Source organism: Odocoileus virginianus, chromosome 7, assembly GCF_023699985.2.
Source record: "Odocoileus virginianus isolate 20LAN1187 ecotype Illinois chromosome 7, Ovbor_1.2, whole genome shotgun sequence".
NCBI lineage: Eukaryota > Metazoa > Chordata > Mammalia > Artiodactyla > Cervidae > Odocoileus > Odocoileus virginianus.
In genome coordinates this window covers 77,905,005-77,926,831 of record NC_069680.1, presented here as the reverse complement: position 1 = coordinate 77,926,831, position 21,827 = coordinate 77,905,005, and the positions used below count along the sequence as shown (strand labels likewise).

Below are 21,827 nucleotides of genomic sequence, written 5' to 3'. Positions count from 1 at the left end.
GTTTCAATTTTAAAAAGGCAATCTATTATTGTTTTGATATGTTCTTTGTTCTGTGGTTATCTGCTTTTTAGTTCTTCATTCCTTTTAATGTATTAATATTCATATAATCTGGAAATGCAACTTGATAGAAAGATGTTTGACATGATAGGCTAGTCATTATTAAGAACCTGGAGGCAACACCCATACCTTAAATCTGTGATGGCTTCATGAAGAATAAAGAAAATGACAACAAAGATACAATTGAAACAAATATCACATTCAACAGTATGTATTTTTTGTATGTATGCTCATTTAATCTCTACTACAGAACAGTTAGAAGTTGATATTATTAATCTGTTTCAACACAATTTTTTTTTTATTTTTCTAAATCATCAGCTCATAAGTGGAAGAAAAAACATTTGAATGCAGATCTGCCTATTGTCCAAGGCATATTCTTTACCCCAAAATTTTCTGCTTCTCTTCAAAATTTACCGATCTTTTCTATCTTTCAAAACTCAACTTTTCTGTAAGTACATATGTTTTCTTTATTTTTACATCCCTGCATATAAATAATTTACTTAAACCCACATGAATCCTATTAAAGCCATGAAAGATTAAATGTTGCTGTTGTTACGGTTCCTAAGAGTAATATACAAACTGTTATGCATGACTACCTTATAATATTTTTTTCCAAAAATATATTATATTTTGGACTGGGATGTTTTGCCCTTCATAAAAACAAAAGGTAATCAATGACAACAAAACAGAGAAGCAGAGAGACAAGTTGGGTAGTCTGGGTCTTGAATTTATAATGGGATATTGATAGAATTAAAACCTTCTGGAAGTGCTTTCTTAACCCAGCCAATTTGGAAATAGACAAGAACCGTCTCTGTCATGACATAACAGTACTTCACTTGTCAAACATTTAAAGAGCAAACTAAAGAGATACATGTGTTGGCTTTAGTCCCAGTATGAAACCAGTTTGCCCACTGATTACTAGAAGTACTTTTATAAATGCAGTCTGCTTACCCACTCATCCATCAACATTAACAAGGCTTTGTTTCACTGAGAGGTTATGCTGGTTTGGGTTGGGGGAAAACAACCTATTCCATTTTTGCATTTCCAAAGTATAAAACAAAGATTAAGTATTGGAAGCTATAACTTCTCTTTGATAATATGTTCATGAATCTATTTTCCCAAAATGCAAAAATTGTTGGTGACTTTGGTGTCTCAGATTTAAAATTATAGAATATAAGGGAGAGAATATGTAAGAGAAAAAGCTACAAAGATCGATCATGAGTGGTAAATGACAAACATACCTTGTAATTTAACAATGGATAGCTTTAAAGAAACCTGCCATACCTATTTCTCTTGTAGAGGAATTTTAGTCTCAATTAGGTAATTCAACATTTCTTCTTAATATAGCCAATTTCTTAATATAAAACAATAAAGTTCAGAACATAATAAGAAATAACTTGTTTTTTAGCATAACCTGATAATTCAGTTAATCTTTGTCTTCTTCCTTTAAAACATGTAGGAAGACTCCAGTTGAAAAACTTATATTTATTCCATAAGCTCATTATGTGAAAGAAAAAAAGATTATTTTTTCTTCTTGTCAGTATTATTGGAATTTTTTCTAGTTGGTGTACATTTCTTCTTCCATTATTTTATTTGTGGGTCTATGTGCATGCATGCACATTTGTGTTTAACCTGTATGGCTGAGTAGCTAGAATTTTAGGAGTTGTAACTTGAGATGGGGTATGAATAGAACTGATGATATGCTTCACATATATTCCCACTATTTTTAAAGAACTAGCTTGCAACCTATGATAGCAGAAACGCTAGATATATATATTCTTTAAATGAGAGGCCGCATGTATAGAAAATGGAAATATTTTCCTCTGCTGTATGGAAAGCTCCTCTCAATTCCTTCACTAGGTACCAGTTCAAAAACAATGAGTTTCTTAAATCCCTTAATCTGGGTTAATGTGTTTCATTAGATGCTCCTTTCTTCTCAAAATTTATCTCAGTTCAAAAGAAGAGCTGAACAAAATTTGTAAGGCCTGTGGGGGAAATAATGTTATTGGGTTTGCACTGTGACCCCTCCAGTGAACAGAGACCAGTACTGTTCTCATAAATGTAAATTGAAACAATATTAAATGAAAAAAAAAATCCACAGCTAATGCTATAATCTGTCCTGGAACTGAAATTTGCTCATTTTAAAAGAGAAAGACAAAAGTGCTGAGAGCAGACAAAGGAGAGAAAGGCTCTGATCCATGTTACCAAATGAAGTATTCCCTGACATTAAACTATAAGAAGAAAACCTCAACTTTTGTGTTAATTTTGCTACTTTTGTATTTTGGAAAGGCATAAAGGCTCAGACTCACTTTCCAGCAAGAAAGATAAAGATGAAGGGGGAAAATGAGAAAGAGAGAGAGGAAATGAGAGAAGATTCAAGAGGAGAGAGGGCTGGAGGGGAGGGAGGAAGCAAATGGATAGTCCAGGTTGACAAGGACTGAAAATGCTTCTCTTTCTTGGTGACTAGCTGGTCTCTTCTGACCTTATCATGGGTTGCAGAGTGAATCCTTCAACAACCAGAGCAGAAACAACTGAAGACTGATAATGATAGTATTTTCCTCATGGCATTGCTATAAGGTTTAAAAGATTTCCTAAAGTTCAAATTCCTAGCTAGTTTCTGGAACGTAGTAAACCTACAATAAAATAACTCACTGAAACATGATTCATGTTTAGCTAATTGAAGACTTCGGGGATTTTTTATCAATAGATATTAGATGTCATTATCATTGCCATTCTTTATGCTCTTATTGTTTTTATTGTTCCAAAGTACTCAGATTGTTTGAAAGGGTGGGATTGTGCTCTTGATGCATTGCTGCAGTCATAAAATCACTGAGTGATAATGTGCAACATTTAACGTAAGAACTACAGCAATTAGTCTAAACTAGTTGACCAGGCATAATTTGCTGAGAACAAAAATACAAAAACAAAGAGAATCACAAATTTAAAAAATATAGATATAGATATGTTATTATACATGTACACCAACTAGAGAAAATTCCAATAATACTGACAAGAGGAAAAAAATGATCTTTCTTTCCCTTCACATAGCTTATAGAATAAATATGTTTTTAAACTGGAATCTTTTTCTATGTTTTATCTTCTGGAACATAGGTGCTACAAAGGAGTTGATGATATATTTGAGCTTCCCTGATCTTGTAAAGAATCTGCCTGCCATTGTAGGAGATGCAGGTTCAATCCCCAGGTCAAGAAGACTCCTAGAGGAGGAAAGGGCAACCCACTTCAATATTCTTGCTTGGGAAATCCCATGGACAGAGGAGCTTGGTGCGCTACAGTCCCTGGGGTCACAAAAGAGTTGAACAGGACTTAGTGACTAAACAACAACAATACAATATTGAGCTTAAATATGAATTTTCCTCTTAGAGTTTTAAGAACCAACTAACCAGAGATTATGCAAATATATTAAAAATAGGAAGAGTTTTTTCTAGTGTGTGTAGATTTTATTATCCAATATTAATAATAAGCACCAGTAATATTTGGTTGACATTAAATATAGGTAGTTAGAAATTACTGTTATTTCTATTAGAATATTTGCTATTATCTCATGTTGAAGATCTTTTTACCATTCATTTAACTGAGAAAGGCTCTAGTTGAAGGTAAAGAATCAATCATAAATTTTTAGGTCTTGATTCCATTCTTTTTTTTTTTTTTTTTTGGTGCTTGTGCCCAGGAGGCATGTGGGCACATGTCTCCTTAGTTCCCCAACCAGGGATCAAACCCATGCCTCTTGCAACAGAAGCATGGAGTCCTAACCTCTGGATCACCTGGGAACTCCTTATTTGATTGTAAATTTCCTTGAGTGAGACAAAATTTAAGTTTATAACTAAAAATTTTATGATAAGTAAATAAACTACTTAGAAAACCAATTTAAATTAAAACAGCTGGATAATTCATAATTTATTTCTGAATGAAATCAATTCAACATGAAATTCAGTGGTGGTGGTGGTTTAATTGCTTAGTCGTTTCTGACTCTTTGCAACCCCATGGGCTGTAGCCCGTTAGGCTCCTCTCTCCATGGGATTTCCCAGGCAAGAATACTGGAGTGGGTTGCCATTTCCTCCTCCAGGGGATCTTCCTGACCCAGGGATTGAACCCAGGTCCCCTGCACTGCGGGTAGATTCTTTATGGACTGAGCCACCAGGAAAGCCCTGAAATTAAATAGACAGATGTAATTTTGTAATTACTGAGACAAAAGTCTCAGTAACTTTGTCTTCAAAGCTAAATTCCTCCAAAATGTATTTTTTCATAAAATTACTTGCAACTTTAAAAATATTTCTAGTAAAATTAAGTGGAAAAGCCATAAATATCTAATAAACAATGATATAAGAGTTTAAATTTGATGATTATGTTTTGTCAAATATTTACTACTTACAGGTAACAGTTAATCAGGGTGTTAGGGTTTTTTAAAGGCCTAGGACACTGAATGACTTACATAGACAAAACAGTATCAAGGGGCTCTGTGCTATGATAGTATTCCTCAGAAATGTGGAAGGGCTGGTACTATTTTCTTTTCAAAGTAAATCTATGATCATATCTTGATACTCAAAGCCAGGAATGTAAGCAGATATCTATAAAGAAATAGGAGCAGAAAGCTGGAAATGGTTCTTAATCCAACTTCTTTTTTTTTCCTACTGCGTGTGGCAATGTGAATCAAAAGAGTTCATTAAAAAAGAAAAATCTCAGCAAGCATTCTGATAACAGTTCATGCTACAACTCTTTCATGTTACTAGAGGGAAATTGAAAAGAATTTGCCCTACATAGTTAAAAAATTGAGTTTCTTTTGTGGCTGTACTTTGATTTTATTATTATATTTTTCTTTTGTAGTTGAAAAATAATCCTAGATTCTATCTTACATTCCAATTCCCATTCTGTATTTAAATTCCTATTCTGTATTTAAAATGCCACTTGCACACTGTTATAAAAACCATCTCATATATCAAACCATCTGCATAAAAATATTTGATGAAATATATCACCATCTAACTATCATAAACTGATCAAAATTTTGGTATCAGTATTGTGAGTTTTATTAGACAGAAAGTGACAGATGTTTTTACACATTGAAAGTCAAATGTTAAAATATATGTATAATAAAAACCTTAGTTAGCACTTCATTGTATTATATTGTTGCAGTACAGTTGTATAACTTCATGTTTATTAAAACATGGTTTATTAAACAAATTTAATAAATGGCAAGTAACAGCTGCTTTAGCTACTCTAGTGACTCAATTTATAACCCTCTTCTTTAGCATATGATGTGGACAGAATTGCAGCCTACAGTATTACACATATATAACAACTTCTCTGGATGTGCCATGTATTACGTTTCACTAAGGAGACATGGTATTTTAAAATGATATGGCTAAAAAGATTCAAGCCATGATCACCAAAATTCTTTTTATCTATCTAAAATACTGTAATCGCCTGATAATTCAACTGGTGAAAGTCATCTAAATGCTTTAATCTTTTGTTTTAATGTTTGGGTTTGTTAATGGATGAGCTGAAAAAAGGAGGCAGCCAGTAAATCTGTCAGCATCAGATTAGAGAATAATCAAGAGTTCATCAAAATGTGTTAACAGAGTAAGAAGCCAGAAAAGGGAGAAAAAATAAAGAGGGAAAGTCACACCCTCTCTGGAAGATGACAGACAAATACTCACATCACACTACGACCAATAAACTATGAGGAACATTTATTCCAATAGAATAAAACCCAGGGGAGAGAAGAACACCATCATGTCATAGCAAATAGAAGGAGAAAAAGTGGAAACAATGACAGATTTTACTTTCTTGGGCTCCAAAATCACTGTGGATAGTGACTGCAGTCACAAAATTTAAAAGTGCTTACTCCTTGGAAGAAAAGCAATGACAAACCTAGACATCATATTAAAAAACAGAGACATCACTTTGCAAAGAAAGGTCTGTATAGTCAAAGATATGGTTTTTCCAGTAGTCATATATGGATGTGAGAGTTGGACCATAAAGAAGGCTGAGCGCAGAGAAATTGACTCTTTCGAACTGTGGTGTTGGAGAAGATTCTTGAGAGTCCCTTAGACTACAGGGAGATTAAACCTAAGGAAATCAACTCTGAATATTCATTGGAAAGACTGATGTGGAGGCTGAAGCTCCTCTACTTTGGCCACCTGATGTGAGGAGCCAACTCATTGGAAAAGACCCTGATGATGGGAAAGACTGAGGGCAAATGAGAATGGGGCGACAGAGGATGAAATTGGTGGATGGCATCACTGACTCAATGGACATGAGTTTGAGCAAACTCCGGGAGATGGTGCAGGACAGGGAAGCCTAGTGTGCTGTAATCCATAGAGTCGCAAAGAGTCTAACATGACTTAGCGACTGAACAACAGGAGAAACTTGCAGGCTTCCCTAGTTGCTCAGTGGTAAAGAGGCCACGTGCCAATGCAGGAGACTTGGTTCAACCCCAGCGTCAGGAAGCGCACGTGGAAAAGGAAATGGCAACCCACTCCAGCATTCTGGCCCGGGAAACCTCATGGGCAGAAGAGCATGGCAGTCTATGGTCCATAGAATCGCCAAAGAGTTGGACATGACTTAGCGACTGAACAACAACATATATTTATATGCATGTATTATAAGCATTAATATCAAAATTTTATTAATTTTATAATTAATATGCAAAATATAAATTTTTAAATAATTATAGTTTACTTAGCAATTTTTCTTGATTTTGTAAAAAGAAAACTAAAACCTTAAATTAGAAAATCATTGTGGGGTAAATGAATTAAAGAGCAGCAATACCAAATAATTCTTTATATAGTAGTCAACCCTTATAAGTGATATGTTAGGTATATTTTATTTATTGCATTCTGTTTTTTTCTTTTTATTATTTTCCTTCTATTGCTTTATAATTTTCCTGTGATATAATTTTTAGCTTTCATCTTCTGTCTCTAGAGTGTATTCACAGGGTGCTTTTCATTTTATTAATAATTACATTTTCAGAAGTATTTATTATTTGAAGCTTTTATATTTTAGAGTCTTTATATTATATTTATTATATTATATTTAGAGTGCTTTATATTACAACTAATTAGGTAAATATCAAGTTTTTCCTCAATCCCTATTGCTTTCATCCCAACTGTTACTTTTTAATGTTTTATTCATAGCATATTATTCATATAATTTTGGAGAAACTTACATTTACCCTTTCTTTACAGTAATATTTATGAGTTATTTTATCTCACTTCTAGTTTAAATTATTTAAGTACACATGGACCACCTTTTTATACCCTGGCTTTCTCATTCTTACCTATACTTGCTAAATTTTTTTGGTAAGGTTAAAAGATCATTCTATAGCTTTATACATTTAAAAATTGTGATCTAACTCTTGAATGTTAATCTTTTTCTAAACTTTATTAGTGTGGCTTTACTAGTTTTAAGAAATGGTTTCATCAAAAACTGAAACTATCACTTTTTGTTTAGGTTTACACAAAAAATAGCAATTTATTACCTCACCAATTTTCATACCCTATTTTCCTTCTTTAAAAAATTTCTCCTTTTAAAACAAATCTTTACAAGTTTCTTCAAAAGGATCTTTTAATAATAAGATTTATACAAAAAGTGTTTATTTCTGAAAGATAGTGTGCTTCTGCACAGGTTCTAGTTGGGGGACAATTTTCTCTCATAATTCAAAGTTATCTCCCATTGTCTTCTGGCTGCCTTTGTTATTGCCCTTATTATTCTTGTTTTTTAACAAGAAATTATCACCTGATTGCTCTTTCTTTGTAGGCATTCAGCTCTTCATTTTGGTAATTTTTAGAATCTTCTCTTTGATTTGATCTATCTTCTGAGTTTTATCATTTTGTCTCTGGGTATAGATCTGTGTTTGTTATGCCTGCTTGCAAACCATCAAGCTTTCTGAAACTGAGGACCTATGTCTTTCATCAGTACTAGAACAGTGTCAGCTGTTTTGTATTTTCAAAATTCCACCTATTCCATTCTCTTTATCCTCTTATTTTTGCTCATGTATATGTTTTATATGTATGTTTTGCATTTTATATCAAAATATTTATTTCTCAGTTTCCTATCCTAATTATACTCTCCTTCACATTTCTCATCTATTGTCTCTATCTCCTATCTTAGGTTTTCTTTTTTTCAGATGTGTCATCCAGTTTACTCGCTCCTCATCTTGTATATTTATTTATTTAGGGGCTTCATTGCTGTGCACAGGCTTTCTCTAGTTGTGGTGAAAGTGGGCTTCTCTTTCTTGCAGTGTCTGGACTTCTCATTTCTGTGACTTATCTTCCTGAGGAGCACAGACCCTAGAGCTTCAACTGTTGTGATACATAGGCTTAATTGCTTTGGGGCATGTGGAAACGTCCTGGACCAAGGATCAAACCCCAGTCCCCTGCATTGGCAGGTAAATTCTTTTTTATTTTTTTTCCATTTATTTTTATTAGTTGGAGGCTAATTACTTTACAACATTGCAGTGGTTTTTGTCATACACTGAAATGAGTTAGCCATGGATTTACATGAATTCCCCATCCTGGTCCCCCCTCCCACCTCCCTCTCTACCCGATCCCTCTGGGTCTTCCCAGTGCACCAGGCCCGAGCACTTGTCTCATGCACCCAACCTGGGCTGGTGATCTGTTTCACCCTAGATAATATACATGTTTCGATGCTGTTCTCTTGAAACATCCCACCCGCACCTTCTCTCACAGAGTCCACAAGTCTGTTCTATACATCTGAGTCTCTTTTTCTGTTTTGCATATAGGGTTATCATTACCATCTTTCTAAATTCCATATATATGTGTTAGTATACTGTAATGGTCTTAATCTTTCTGGCTTACTTAGTTCTGTATAATGGGCTCCAGTTTCATCCATCTCATTAGAACTGATTCAAATGAATTCTTTTTAATGGCTGAGTAATATTCCATGGTGTATATGTACCACAGCTTCCTCATCCATTCGTCTGCTGATGGGCATCTAGGTTGCTTCCATGTCCTGGCTATTATAAACAGTGCTGCGATGAACATTGGGGTGCACGTGTCTCTTTCAGATCTGGTTTCCTCAGTGTGTATGCCCAGAAGTGGGATTGCTGGGTCATATGGCAGTTCTATTTCCAGCTTTTTAAGAAATCTCCACACTGTTTTCCATAGTGGCTGTACTAATTTGCATTCCCCCCAACAGTGTAAGAGGGTTCCCTTTTCTCCACACCCTCTCCAGCATTTATTGCTTGTAGACTTTTGGATAGCAGCCATCCTGACTGGCGTGTAATGGTACCTCATTGTGGTTTTGATTTGCATTTCTCTGATAATGAGTGATGTTGAGCATCTTTTCATGTGTTTCTTTTGCCATCTGTATGTCTTCCTTGGAGAAATGTCTGTTTAGATCTTTGGCCCATCTTTTGATTAGGTCATTTCATTTATTTTTCTGGAGTTGAGCTGGAGGAGTTGCTTGTATATTTTTGAGATTAATCCTTTGTCTGTTGCTTCGTTTGCTATTATCTTCTCCCAATCTGAGGGCTGTCTTTTCACCTTGCTTATAGTTTCCTTTGTTGTGCAAAAGCTTTTAAGTTTCATTAGGTCCCATTTGTTTATTTTTGCTTTTGTTTCTAAAATTCTGGGATGTGGGTCATAGAGGATCCTGCTGTGATTTATGTCGGAGAGTGTTTTGCCTATGTTTTCCTCTAGGAGTTTTATAGTTTCTGGTCTTACATTTAGATCTTTAATCCATTTTGAGTTTATTTTGTGTATGGTGTTAGAAAGTGTTCTAGTTTCATTCTTTTACAGGTGGTTGACCAGTTTTATTCTTAATCACTAGACCACCAGGGGAAGTTCTTACTTCCTTATCTTTGGCTTATCCCATCCACTGAATGATTTAAAGTTAGATCTTACATTTTTAATTTCTTAAAGTCCTATTTGATTTTAATCAAATATTCTGGATCACATTGATAGATATTTATTTTTCATCATAATTTTTACTTTCTTTTTTTTCATAGTTTATTTTAGCAACAAAAAAGTCCTTCTTATCTATGATAGTATATTTTGCTAATTTTGATGATCATTTTTTCTCTTGTGTATTTAAAGATGTTTGATTATTAGTTTATGTTTCTTGCCATCTTATTTAAAGGAAATTTTGAGATGTCTGCAATTAAAATGCACCCCCTAAAGAAAACTTTAGCTTTCTTGTGCTAATATCCTAATAGCACTTAAAGAAAAGTGAAAGTGTTGGTTGCTCAGTCATGTCTGACTTTTTGTGACCTCATGGACTATAGCCCACCTGACTCCTCTGTCCATGGAATTCTTCAGGCAAAAATAATGGAGTAGGCTGCTACTCCCTTCATCAGGAAAAGCACTTAAACATGAGAGACAATTAAAATGTATGTTTTAAGTTGGACTTTTTCTGGCCATAAGACATTTTCTTGCTACAAGACTTTTTCTTGCCCTAAATTCAAGTAGGAGTAAGCTTTTCTTTGGAGATTTTCAAATGAAATTTTTTCTACTCTATAAAGGCCAAGACAATTATAGCTCACACTATTGCCCTTTGTAGAGTTTTGTGTTTTTTTTTTTTTTTTTCTTTTTAAAATCAGTCCACTGTGAATGTGGACTCTTAGTGGTTCCAACAGGAATGAGCAAATGTGTCATAATAACCACAAGATTCTCTTTGCCCCAGTGGAGTTAAAGTTTATCAGTTCTGAATAATTTCTTTTCTTTCACATCACCTCAGGTATGTATTTAGGAAGATGAATTTGCCTCTGACAGTATATCTAGGTGTATTCCCCAAAAAGAAGTCTCTCTGATCATTTAGTATACAGTATTTTTAAAATAGTAAATTAATTTAGTTCTTAGTATGCAAAAGTACTCCCGTATTTTTCTCTTTATTTATCTCCTAATTATTGACTTCACGCTTTACTAGGTTTATCAAGATGAGTCTATTTCATTAAACTGTCGTTCAACATGAATTGGTAAGATAAAGTTTGGAAAGAATTTTTTTAACTCCAAATAAGAGTAGTTTTTACAGGCTTAAAGAAGACAGAAGTTTACCTCTGTTATGTAACATAGGCATTCTAAGACAGGTATGCTGGCTTCAATATCATCAGGGACCTAGGATTCTCCACACCAGATTTCTACTTCACAGTCCAAGATGGCCCTGTTAGCTTCAACTATCACATTGGAACTAAACCCAACAGAAAAAGATAACATTGGGACCCTGCCTTTGTCATAGGATATATACACTAACTCTACTCATATGACATTGGCCATGACCAGAAAACTGTCACATTACAACACTTAGCCTCAAGGTGTTAGAAAATTCCAGCTTTATGCTAGCTAATCTTGTGCCTACTTTATATTCAAAGATCCTATTAGTGAAGAATAATACATAGAAACTAGGCAAGAACCATCACTTTCACTCCCAAATAAGCAATTCCAAAGTTGTCCCCAACTGCTGTACCCAACTTCAAGTCCAGGATGTCTAGGGATGTTCATTTCTTTCCATCAAGCTAGGATTTGACTTTTAATGGGCTAGTTATTTATACAACTGTGGAAAAACATAAGAGCAATAATCATAAAATTTTCCAAATATTAAGGAATTAACAGGTGGTGGTACAGTAAGTTCTTAAGCTTGTCCAACTGGTAGCCCCTGATTCAACTTTCTGAGGACAACTCCTGTGTATTCTGTAGTCACAGTCTCTCTTCTTGGGAGGTTGTCCCCTGTCCAATAGCCTCCAAGGCCCCACCTGAATATGCCCTTAGAGTTTTCAGAGCTACAGATGGTGCAGATTTGGGAGCCCTTTCAAAAGCAGTAAAGTAATTAGCTTCCAACTAATAAAAATAAATGGGGAAAAATTTTTTTAAAAAGCAGGTTGATTTTAAAGTTTGAATTATCACAAATTTTGTGATTTTCTTTCTTTCTTTCTTTTTTTTTTTTTTTTGGTAACAATAATGCCCCGTTAGAAGACTTTGATGTGTTTGCTTGGTTTCATGTACAAGAAAACATAGCCAAATGTTTTTTTACCTAGACATTGTTTTTAACCGTAAAAGCTGATTTCATATATACTGGCTCCTGAACCCTTCTCTTGCATGTGTACTAAGTCACTTCAGTCATGTCTGACTCTTTGCAAACCTATGGACTATAGCCCACCAAGTTCCTCTGTTCATGGGATTGTCCAGGCAAGAATACTGGAGTGGGTTACCATGACCTCCACCAGGGTATCTTCCCTACCCAGGGATCAAACCTCCATTTCCTGCAGCTCCTATTTTGTGGATTCTTTACCACCAAGCCATCAGGGATGCCCCAAACCTTTCTCATCTCACATTTGTGTTTTTTGTTTTCGTTTTTGATTTTTTTTTCCCAAAGAAGCTGCATCCCTTAGTTACAAAACAGTAGTCTTGGGTAGAAAGACAAAACACTAACTTTGTCTCTCCCTTTGGGAGAATTGCATAAGGGGAAAGAAACTCTTAACCAGTGAAGGTACCTACCTGCTGCTGCAAACTGCAAATAGAGAGCAACTAGGAAGAAGAGAGGAGTAGAGAATATTTTCTGCGGTCTCTTCCCTTAAGGTTTCAAGTACTGTACATGTCACACACACTTCATTGTATCAGATAGAACATATTCATATGACCATACTCACCTTTAATGGAGCCAGTCAAAAGGTCACTTTATTTCTGGCAATCATATGCCAAAAGAAAGCTTGGGGGTTTTACTACAATGTAAGTGAGGAGAAATACATTCAAAGAGCAGTATCTGCCATCAGATGACTTCTTTGTTTTTAGCCCAAATAAGAGATTGGGTCATGGAACTGATGCCTGAGTTCAAGCCCTAGATCTGCTATTTCTAGTAACCTCTGTCAAGTTTGTTTCAAAAAAGGATAATGTTATTGCCCTGTGGTTCAGAGTTGTCATATGGATAACATAACATTAACAAAATGCTGTACAAGGTACCTAGAATAGTCAAATTCATAGATTCAGAAAATACATTGGCAGATGCCAGGGGCTGAGGTGAGGAGGTAGGGAGGGAATGGGGATTTAGTGTTAAATGGGGAGATGGTTTCACTTAAGGAAGGTAAAAATTTGGAAGATGGATGACGGTGAGAATTGAGCAATGGGAATATCCTTAGTGCCATTGAACTGCACAGTTAAATATGGCTAAAATCGTGTTTTATATTATGTGACTTTTACCACCACAACAAAAAACATTAAAAAATTATGTCAGCAGAGTGTCTAGCACTAACTACAGAGCTTTAAGAATTTTTTTTTAATTTATTTTTATTTAATTGGAGGCTAGTTACTTTACAATATTGTGGTGGTTTTAGCCATACATTCACATGAATCACCCATGGGTGTACATGTGTTCCCCATCCAGATCCTCCTTTCTACCTCCCTCCCCATTCCATCTCTCAGGGTCATCCCAGTGCACCAGCCCTGAGTACCCTGCCTCATGCATTGAACCTGGACAGGTGATCTATTTCACATATGGTAATATACATGTTTCAATGCTATTCTTTCAAATCATCCCACCCTCACCTTCTCTCACAGAGTCCAACAATCTGTTCTTTACATCTGTGTCTCTTTTGCTGTCTCACATATAAGGTCATCGTTACCATCTTTCTAAATTCCATATATATGCGTTAATATACTGTATTGGTATTTTTCTTTCTGACTTACTTCTCTCTGTATAATAGGCTCCAGTTTCATCCACCTCATTAGAACTGATTCAAATGCATTCTTTTTAATAGCTGAGTAATATTCCATGCTTTCTTATCCATTCATCTGCTGATGGACATCTAGGTTGCTTTCATGTCCTGGCTATTGTAAACAGTGCTGTGATGAACACTGGGGTACACATGTCTCTTTCAATTCTGGTTTCCTTGGTGTGTATGCCCAGCAATGGGATTGCTGGGTCATATGGGAGCTCTATTCCAGGCTTTTTAAGGAGTCTCCACACTGTTCTCCATAGTGGCTATACTAGTTTGCATTCCCACCAACAGGGTAAGTGGGTTCCTTTTTCTCCGCACCCTCTCCAGTATTTATTGTTTGTAGATTTTTTGATAGCAGCCATTCTGACCAGCATAAGATGGTACCTCATTGGGGTTTTGATTTTCATTTCTCTGATAATGAGTGATGTTGAGCATATATTCATGTGTTTGTTAGCTATTTGTATATCTTCTTTGGAGAAATGTCTGTTTAATTCTTTGGCCTATTTTTTGATTGGGTGGCTTATTTTTCTGGAATTGAGCTACAGGAGCTGCTTGTATATTTTTGAGATTAATCCTTTGTCAGTTGCTTAATTTGCAATTATTTTCTCCCATTCTGAAGGCTGTCTTTTCACCTTGCTTATAGTTTCCTTTGTTGTGCAAAAGCTTTTAAGTTTAATTAGGTCCCATTTGTTTATTTTTGTTTTTATTTCCATTACTCTGGGAGGTGGGTCATAGAGGATCCTGCTGTGATTTATGTCAGAGAGTGTTTTGACAAAGGAGGCAAGAATATACAATGGAGAAAAGACAATCTCTTTAACAAGTGGTGCTGGGAAAACTGGTCAACCACTTGTAAAAGAATGAAACTAGAACACTTTCTAATACCATACACAAAAGTAAACTCAAAATGGATTAAAGATCTAAATGTAGGACCAGAAATCATAAAACTCCTAAAGGAAAACATACTAGAAATATTAGGTAATTAAGCTAATTATGATGCTTATAATAATGATGATAATTATTGCATGGTTTGTCCCATATCTTTTAGATTTACTTTAAGATACAGTGGGATGAGGCTGAAAATAATATTCCTGTCAATTCCCTATGTCTATATAACCAGTAACTACCATGTACCAGGTACTGTTTGAATCACTGAGTTGAAGCAGTGAAGAAAACAAAGATCCTGTGCTAATGGAACTTCTGACAGTCATCTCTATTGAGCTTCATTTCCAATGGGATGACACCCCAGTCCTCTGGGTAGATATAGTAAATGAAAAACTATAATTTTCTAGCATGCATTGCTATCAAAGTTTTCCCTGAAGTCACATGCATGCCTTTTCTCAAGGAACTGTACTCCCAGAATAAACCAACAGTTTACCTGATTCTTCCCTTAGTTATCTAAAGGGCCTCTTATTCTTTGCCTGGATTTACAATTATTTTCATAGGTTAGAAACACCAATGAGTGCTCACCCTGTATTTTTAAGCCTGATACTATATGGTGAAGAAGGTATTCAACATCCTCCTACCTTTTTCAGGTAGACTCAAAGGGCACTTTGTGATCAAATCTTGGAAGATTATTTTCAGTCTCTATCTGTTTGCCTTATAAATACTGTTGAATCACCCAAGGTTTTACCAGTAGGTGTTTTGCCAGTCTTTACTTTCTATAGTTTTAAAATTTTGTCTCCCTCCAGAAGAATTTTAATTAGAATTTTAGAGAAAACAATGTGGCTCCATTAAAAAGACACCATTTGAATCAGATTGCCATCATTTTCAGATAAAATATTAAATATGTTAAAATCTTGACTACTCATTTGACTTGATTTTCTTCCTGTAATATTTTAGCATGTCTCATTTTGTTTTTTAACATCATGAAGAAATTCTAGCCAAACTTACTTATGCAGCAGCCTTAACATGTAGGTAATTTTATCATTTAGTTGAAACATTCTTTCCAAAATATGACAATATGTTTCTTGATATACCCACTATATTATATTCCTATTATTAAATTTATAACTTAATTACAAGCTTACCTAACCTCTAAAATATAGAGTTTTTAGATTATTTCTGACTTCAAGCACATTTTTAAAATGAGAATATTGTCTATTGATGGTATGACTTTATGTAATAAAAAATAATTATGTGATGTTTACTTGAATCTTGCAACCCAAAGTCTCATTCTCAAGGATATCAAGACCAAAACAAATTAGAACAATAATCACTATAACTCTAGGGATCATTCTGTAACATTGAACAAAAAATAAAAAACAAACTTGTTTTAAAATTAGATTCAGTGTTGTGTGAAAGGAGAAGGTTGGCACTCCCCTTCACAAGGAAGGAAGAGGCCTGACAATATGCATATGGCTAAGGCACTGACACCTACTATGTGACATCTAACCTCTGTTTTTATTGGGATTGACATATACACATCACTATATATAAAATAGAAAACTAATTAAAACCTACTGTATAGTACAGGGAACTTTACTCAATACTCTTAATGATCTATATAGGAAAATAATCTGAAAGAGAGTTGATATATATATATATATATATATATATATATATATATATATATACATAACTGATTTCATTTTTACTGTATACATGAAACTAACACAACATTGTAAATCAACTATACTCCATAAAAATATATATACCAGAGCACACTCAACAGTTAAATAAATGAGAAATGAACCTTTAAAAAATAAAAATAAATGAAATAAAATTAAATTTTAAATAAAATGCAAAATAATAGCTTATAAAGGGTGTTAGTTATCTGCAGAATTGTGACTTATTTTATAGATGTAGAATACTTCTTTTACCTTGAGTAAAAAATGCAAAAGCAAATGTTCAAGGTATGTGTCTTTTGAAAAGATTGGCTTTGCGGAATTTTAATCACTAAAATCTATATCTCAAGCTGAAACACAAGCAATATTTTACCATTGGGAAATAGGAAGCTTCATATTGTAATAATTAGTAATTTTTATCGAAAGAGCTGGAATCCAAACCCCCTTAACTGTCTGTTTGTACATGTTTTAGATGTTAGAAAAAAAAAAAAAAAGGAAGAATAGAATATAATCAAGAATTCTATTTTTATGCAGCTATATTCATTATATCTCTTAAATATTCAAGAGGGCATGCTGAGTAAGCAGAGGGATATATGAATTGGAAATTCTGTGGTGAACTCAGGTGTGAAGATACAAATTTAGGAGATATTGGCATGTGTATGATATTTATGACCTGTGGACTAAAAATGGATCACCTAGGAAAAAGTAAAGATAGCAAAAAATTTGACTGTACTGTAGATTAAACTTATTTTGTTGGACACATTTATGTCTGTTTTCTTTTAAAGCCCCGCTAAATAAGGGTAATGTAATGAAAATTCTTCCTCTCTGCCAAGACAGCACTATCAAGAGATAAACAGCAAGTGGCAAGTGCAAGTGTGGTCAGTAACTTTGGAAGATAGCACATGAAAGAGGTAGGAGGCTGGGAAACTGGATACCAAGTGTTGTAAGGGTGAGGTCAATAAGAACAATTTATTCCTCTAGAAAACTCCAGGAAAAATATCACAAAAATCATTTACTACAAAATTTACAGGTGAGGCAGCAAGTTGAAATAGGAAGACTGTTGAAATTCTCCTGAATTGAAGAGCAACCAGAACTTCACATCCTGGGACTTCCCTGGAGTTCCAATAGATAAGACACTGTGATTCCACTGCAGGGGCACAGTGGGGAACTAAGATCCTGCTAGCCATGTGGCTTGGCCAAAATAAAATAAGTGACTGGGAAGTTGTTAAAATACAATCTAAAAAAATTAACTTCACAACACTTCCTCAGCCTGTTCTAGAAAAGTTTAACTAGGAAGCTACATAAATTAGAGAGGGCTTGGTTAATACACATACGATCTTGCATTTCAGAAGGTGAGAAGCTAGAAAATCCCTCTGCTAGACTTTCTTGCAGCTGAGGTTCATTGTAAAGGCCAAAGCTGTCCTGCTTCTTCACCTCTGATGACACACATAGACGGAAGAAGTTAGTGATTTCCCAAGGCTGCTAACTAGCTTCCGTGTCCAGTCACTGGCTGTGTGAATGCCATGTTTGCCCAGGAGGTACTGATGGTTCTAGAATCAACAGTGAGGTGGCCTCTTGATTCCTGCTTCTTGATATTGCAATAAGGTCTCTGGGCTCTGTTTTCCTGATCCCAGAATTAGGTTAGAGAGTTTAGTCCTGGGGTCAACAGGGCCAGTGATAAACCCCTGATTTCTAACCTTCTTAAGAGTAACAGATATCGTGCATCCTTTCACAGGCTAGTTCTGGAGTGTTTTCCTAGGGATCATTTTTGAGAACCTTACCTGGAACTACTTCTCCAATCTCCCCAATGTATTTTTCTATACAAAAATTTTTTTTTCTGTGTTAAATTCCTTCAGTTTACAAAAGCCAGAGAAATTTCCCTTACAGATAAAGTAGTTGGAAAGATGCCATACTTCAAAGAGGAGGTTTACAGAATGTCGAGATATAGGATGGTCAGACTCCCATTCTTACCCCATTGGCTCCATTTCTTTCCAAGTATAATAGAAAGCTGCAAAACCCTCTTTACTACTAATGCACAGGCATACAAACATTGTGCACGTGCGCACACACACACACACACACACACAGAGTTATGTTTGTTTTCTGACAGAGCACACTACAGTTTCCCAGTTGATGATCCACGCATATGTACAGAATCCAACTGGCTTTTAGTAACTTATCCTTAAGTATGAATTGACAAACAAAAATGATCAAAGATTTGAGCAAGCCTTCTACATGTAAGGCTTCCCATATGGCACAGTGGTAAAGAATCCACCTGCCGATGCAAAAAGACACAAGAGACAGAAGTTCAGTCCCTAAGTCAGGAAGATCCCCTGCAGGAGGAAATGGCAGCCCAATGCAGTATACTTGCTTGGAGAAGACAATGAACAGAGGAGCCTGATGTACTACAGTTCGTGCGGTCACAAAGAATCAGACATGACTAACTATGCACAAACATCACCATCTACATGTAAGACAGAGATAAAAAAAAAAAAAATTAGGGAAGAAAGAGAGAAAGGAAGGAAGCGGGGAGGGAGAGAAGAAAGACATGATGTGTGATTCAGAAGAAAATTTAAAAAATAAGTAGGGGACTTCCCTGATGGTCCAGTGTTAGGGGGACTGCCTTGCAATGCAAGGAGCACAGGTTCAGTTTCTGGTCAGGACCTGGGTTCCCACATGCTGCAGAGAAGCTCAGCCTTCTTGCCACGGCTGCTGAGCCTGCGCTCTCTGGATGCTATGTGCCACAACTAGAGAGTCCATGTGTGGGAATGAAAGATCCCGCTTGATGCAAGGAAGATCCTGTGCGCAGCAACTAAGACCTGATGCAGCCAAACAAATAAATAATTGTAAAATCTATAATTAATTGCTGCTGTACTGAGGAGCAGAAGTATCATCCAGATAACTGATGTTTAGAGTAGGCTTTCAAAAGAAGCAGCCGTCAACACTCTGAAGGAGCAACCATTAACTGAAGAAGAAATTTAAGAAAGCGTGTCATAAAATTTGGAGCAGAGATTTCCGTGTTGGCCAAAACACGTTTTCTTTTCCTTCTGGGCACAAACTAGAGCACATTTCCCAGAGCCCTTGCAATTCCTGGCGACTGTGCCTTAGACCCACAGCGGCATGTGGTCTGGGAATCAGCCCCTATAAAAACCATCTGTGCTTGCGTCCATGCTCTCTCTGGGGCCTTTTTTCCTGAACAGTGACATCCAGAATGGGTCCCTGCATGAATGTGTCCAGCAGAGCCGTCTCTCACCACTGTTTGGACTTGATGCAAACAAGGACTAAATAAATCCATTTGATTTTGTGGTTTATATTTTATAGCAGTTAGCTTAACCCAACTGATTCGGAAGTCAAGTGATCAATGAGACTACCCTTCCAAATTAAGCTGACAGAGAAAGTGAAGCAAGTCTCAATGGCTGGGTGCACTGCAGGAAGGAAAACTATTATAACGTTAGTCTCTTTTCTTCACATAATTTCATCCCCTTTTGTGTATCTTCCCCTTTATTAGACTCACTTTAAGAAGGAGTTCACAGATATACAAGCACCACAGTGTACCTTATTCCCTTCATTCAAGTGCTGTGTTCTGAAAGTGGTATGCATGTTAGCACCAGATTCTTCTGGGGGCAGTGACTCCTGGAATATCAAAAGGCACTTAGAATGAAACAGCCAGCTGCAATCGTTGCCAAATGTCACATTCTGTTACAAAGCTCTTCCAGCAATCTTGCAAGGGAGAGACTGACCTCAGCATAAAGCACCTGCCCATGCTGGCCAGATAGCATAATAAAGAAGGCAGAACATAGTGGAAACGTGTGTGCCTGTGTTTGTGCAGGCTTGCAAACACGCTCAACAATTGCCTCTCTAACCCTCCCAGTACACGAAGTATTGAATTTAACTCAGGTTAAATTTATATATAACAACACAGAGGATGTTCCAGGTTGTTTGCCTTGCTCCATCAGTGTTCTGACACTCATCTCAGAAACTTGGCCTGAGAATCAGTTTTCCCCAAAGTAATCCCAAGTACCTTCAAGCAGGGATACCATTTTGCCAGAAGTCATCTTCTAAATCTGAGAAGAGTTAAAACTAAACTTCAGAACTCCTGAATCTTCTTTATTTGATTAAATATTACCATCATCTGCTAAGTACACACACACACACACACATACATGCACACACCCTGGCAATACAATTATGGTAGAAGGAGAGTAAGTAGAGAATAAAATGGTTTGGCTTTACTGCTAACAGTAAAGAATCAAATGCATTCTGATCTTAGTCCTAAATAACAACATGATTATTATCTCCTAAGCAGAGTGAAACAAAGAAGTCTATGATGATGATTTTGCAAAAGTAGTATGAGGTAATGAGGAACACAGGAGGCTATTTAGACAAATCCAAGATATTGACTGATGTGTCCTAATATTTTCAGGATTCTTCATGTACACAATGGAATGTTACTCAGCTATTAAAAAGAATGCATTTGAATCAGTTCTAATGAGGTGAATGAAACCAGAGCCTATTATACAGAGTGAAGCAAGTCAGAAAGAAAAACATCAATACAGTATATATATATATATATATATATATATATATATATATATATGGAATTTAGAAAGATGGTAACGATGACCCTATATGTGAGACAGCAGAAGAGACACAGATATAAAGACCAGACTTTTGGATTCTGTGGGAGAAGGTGAGGAGGGTGGGATGACTTGAGAGAATAGCATTGAAACATGTATGTTACCATAAGTGAAATAGATTGCCACTCCAATTTTTTTGCATTAAACAGGGCACTCAAAGTCAGTGCACTGGGACAACCCAGAGGGATGGGGTGGGGAGGGAGGTGGCAGAGGGATTTGGGAAAGAGGAGACATGTACACCTATGGCTGATTCATGTCATTGTATGGCAAAAACCACCACAACATTGTAAAGTAATTAGTCTCCAATTAAAGTAAATTAATAAATTTTAAAAATAAAATAAAATAAAAACATTCTTCCATAAGACTTATAGGATGATTCAAGATTCATGTTGCTCAGACTGTCTTAGGTTCCATTTCTGAAGTATTTTTAACACCACAAGTCTTGTCAAAACTACAGCTACCCATATATAGTTAAATGGGTGTTTGAAGAGAAGGGTTAACAGCAAGTCTAAATTATTTTTCTGTGGGAAGAATGACCTCAGAATTACCTCTCTTAGCATTATTTCCCTGGAAACCTAATATTTTAAGTTAAACATAGGACATAAGCACTGTCACTAAGAAATGATGTTTATTGTAAAAATGATTCAAATTTGATCAACTGTATTTAGGCTTGCTAGGTTGAGAGTGAGCTATTAAAACCTGCTGATGCATAGACCTCAGATTATGTGTGAGGTGGACAACTTTTCATCAAATTGTTCCTTGGGGGACATGAAAACTTTGTTCAAGGATGTTACAAGATACTGGTCCAATGTCGAGTGAGCCTAATCAAATTCAGGACAGTTTCTGCATCAACCTACATGGTTTCATACTTTACAAAACAAC

At 35.7% G+C, this 21,827-nt stretch overlaps 1 pseudogene; it reads left to right on the top strand.

Annotated features, from left to right (window-relative positions):
* The first annotated feature begins 16,031 nt into the window (after nucleotides 1-16,031).
* LOC139036135 (U6atac minor spliceosomal RNA) lies at nucleotides 16,032-16,147 on the top strand (annotated as a pseudogene).
* The last annotated feature ends 5,680 nt before the right edge of the window (nucleotides 16,148-21,827 follow it).